Source organism: Henckelia pumila, chromosome 3 (genome assembly GCF_033568475.1).
Source record: "Henckelia pumila isolate YLH828 chromosome 3, ASM3356847v2, whole genome shotgun sequence".
Classification (NCBI taxonomy): Eukaryota; Viridiplantae; Streptophyta; class Magnoliopsida; order Lamiales; family Gesneriaceae; genus Henckelia; species Henckelia pumila.
Genome location: NC_133122.1, coordinates 58,842,381 through 58,846,040, shown reverse-complemented (window position 1 = coordinate 58,846,040; position 3,660 = coordinate 58,842,381). Strand labels below are relative to the sequence as shown.

Here is a 3,660-nt window from a genome sequence, read left to right as displayed (position 1 = left end):
CCTGCCTCTTGAAATGTTTACCTCTTGCCTTGTACTGATCCTTTATGTTTCCCCCACTGTTTCCACCTTCATACCTTTGCTGCTGGTTCTGATGCTGCGGTGGCTGATTCTGATATTGAGATGGTTGGTTCTGATACTGCCTCTGCTGCTGAGGTGCTACCTGATTACCTCTTTGCCTCCACAAGCCTGCTTCTGCTCCCTTTGCGTGATTCATGGCGTCCGCAAAGTTGTTTGGCCTAACAGTGTTCACCAAAGTGAAGATGTCAGGATTCAAGCCATTTATTAAGTGATCTGCCTTAGCTTCTTCATCTCCGGTAATTAGTGGTGCAAAACGCAACAGACTATCAAACTTGGCAACGTATTCTTCGATGTTCAGATTCCCTTGTCTCAAATTGGCAAATTCTGCTCCCTTGTCCTTACGGTACGAGATAGGAAAAAACCGCTTATAGAATTCAGATTTGAAAAGAGTCCAAGTAACTTCCGTACCTCTATTCTCTATTGCTTTATTTGTCATAATCCACCAGCTCTTAGCAACCCCACGTAGCTGATGAATGACTAACCTGATTCTGCGGTCATCTGTGTAGTCAATGGAATCAAACAACTGATCAATATCATCCAACCAACTTTCACAGTCAACTAGGTTTTCTGAACCTATCAACAACGGCGGATTGAACGACTGAAACCTCTTCAGCAAGGTTTCCATAGGAGCCGCTGAAGCATCCAACTGATCAACTTCAGTGCTAGCTTGCTCAGTTGCAGGGATAACTGGCAGTGTGTTTCTGTTTATCACTCGACGAGGACCCATCTGATAATAAAAAGGTTAGGACACGAGATATCTCAATCGCTACAATCAGTGCCCTTACAACCGCTTGGAATACTGGATACCAGTCGATAATAGAAACAGTTATATCTCAAGTAGATCATGCTTTATAAATTAAATCACATAACCATGTAATTCAATAATTCTCAATAATAAAGCATGCTCGCATGGAATTAAGTACACAGTTAAAATAATTCAAACACATGCGAGGAGCCAATACACGCAGACTCGATCTACCCCGCTCACTCTAGTTCAACCAAGAATCTTAACGCTTTGATACCACTTAATGTGAGACCTCGGTTCTAAACAACTAATCTCGGTATTAAAACAACAATTAGTCAATCAAGAACCAAGATTAAAAGCAATAAATTAATTTTTTTTTTTAAAATGAACATTGCTCCGCTCGATCTGCAAGATCTTGCAGATCGAGCGAACCAAAAATCTCAAGCCTCTGTCCGAGGCAAAACAGCCCTCGCTCGATCCGCAAGATCTTGCGGATCGAGCGAGACACAAAAATCCTCAAGCAGAGGACTGAACATTTTCTCTCGCTCGATCCGCAAGATCTTGCAGATCGGCGAGGACAGAAACATGGCAAAAAGAACAGCAGAAGCTAGCTGAACTCAAACTCACACAATCAAAATACAATCATGCATCAAAACATACTATCTCCAATTAATACATGAAGTTATAAAGTCGATCAACTACGCATATGGAAATAACATAAAATCGATGAGCTCGCATAGTCGATACAACATAAACAACGAAGTTCGAGATCTAAACATGTTCTAACATAAACTAGGTAGACATGCCGACACGACTTCTAAACCGAGTCTCACTTCTACATCTTTCCCTCGAAGCTAACCATGCCTCTTCTGACTTGGTCCTGCCCCACCTGTTGCCAAGTACACATACAAAACAAAGCAACATCCGGATAACCGGTGAGAATGATAATCCCAGTAAAAGCAACATACCAAATAATAAATAGACAACATGCTATCAAGACAACATATTCAAGTCAAGGTTAATGATATGCATGTCTTTAAAAACCAGGATATCGATTCTGATAAACAAGGGATTGCTGCAGTGCTTTTGGGATCCCGAGGATGAGATCACGTAACGACTCACCGACTCTCCCAATCGAGGTGGTGCCACGTATCCCACTCCTCTAGACTTTGAGCAACTATAATGAGTATGCTAGCACCAGGCGAAACGACTACGACCCAGGACACTCAATCATAGTTCCCAAACGTCTAAACAAAAAGGGCGGTTCTGCCCGCTGAAAGCAAAATTGGCTCAAGATGAATACATAACAGAAATATAAACATAAGCCACATAACAAAAGTCCAAGAAATCAACAAGACACAAGTTCTTCATGCTAGAACAAGTGTACAAACAAGTATGTGATTTAAAAAGGGAAACTCAAGAACTAAGCTGTCTCGAGTATGCTATCCCGCTACGATGACTGCTTTTACCTCTCAAGGCAGTAGTTCCAACTTCTGGAAAGCTACAACAAAAGATTGTATCAACAACTATACAACCTAAACAACAATCAACGGTTCATGGAAATCTCTTTACCGTTCTTCGTCCAACTCTCGACGATCAAATGCTGCTAACACAGGGCTCGACAACTCCAACGAATCTGTACGAATACAAGAGATGATTGATCAATAGCCACGATCAACTTACAAGCCAAGTTCATAACTCAAAACGGTTCGAAACTCCAAAACTCAAACCGACGGCATAACGGCTATAACTGAACAAACCGGCAATGCAGACAGCAGTTCAATACCGATATCAACTCAATTCAATGCTAATACAACAACAACAAGACAAACCCAACAAATCTTAAAATTATGATTTTTGAAAATAGCTTCCAAAAATCATAACAATTCCGAACGTCGCTCTAATTCAAAATCGACAGATAATAAACGATCAGAACTCTGAAGAGAACAACATACTCGAATCTAGAACGATTCTAACAACATCCAAAAACTAGAATGTATCTGATCATAGAAAAACTTACGATATAACGAAGCTCTCGCAGCAGTGATCGCTAATCTGCCTTCAGAAATAATTTCCAACGGACAGATCGAGCTCGGACTGAAATCTGAAAGCTCAAAACTCCAAAGAGGCGTTTCAATGGAGGCTCACGGTCTTGGAGAGAAAGATGGAGGATTCTCCAATTAAAATCTATGTGTAGATAATATATAAAAATCAATATTTGCGTTTTAGTCCCTAAAATTTCCAAAATTTGCAAAAAGGACCCTGATCAAAATCAAACCGCCTCGAGAACTCTGTAATCTCTGATTAACTCAAATAAACTCATTTAAGATAAAAACAGGGCGTTACAATAATATCCGGAAAATCCATAAATCTATTCATGATTTATTTCAAGAATTTTAACTGAATTTTAAGTTATTGTATTTTATTATTTAAGATTTAAAGTTTATTCTCAATTAAATATTATGTGTTGTGTAAATGATTTAAAAGTTTCAGGTATTAAAATATATGTTTATTTGTTGTATTAAATGATTTTATTAGAATTGATTCTGGACTGAGAATACAAGTCTAGCCTACGAACAATATCGTAGAAAATAATTCTACGAGTGTTTTGAGTATAATATTGCTATGATTTTATTTTAATCATCGGGATGAGAAAATTTTATTAGTCCGAGTTGAGGTGTGTTGGTCTGACTTTGTTTTGGGTAGTCAGCACATGCTTTAAAATTATTTCTCCATACCCTACTTATCTATCGGTTTCCCCACACCATTAATACCTTGTCCGTTGTCTCCTCCCCCACCTATTATCTCATTCTATTCCCTTTCATATGTATCATCTT

General features: G+C 38.9%; 1 long non-coding RNA gene across 1 annotated transcript; it reads right to left on the bottom strand.

Annotated features, from left to right (window-relative positions):
* Positions 1-2,290: 2,290 nt before the first annotated feature.
* Positions 2,291-2,895, bottom strand: LOC140887175 (uncharacterized). Its single transcript, XR_012151750.1, has 3 exons — positions 2,844-2,895; positions 2,396-2,459; positions 2,291-2,324 (listed from the first exon to the last, which is right to left on the bottom strand). It is a non-coding gene; the product is annotated as an uncharacterized lncRNA (long non-coding RNA).
* Positions 2,896-3,660: the final 765 nt, after the last annotated feature.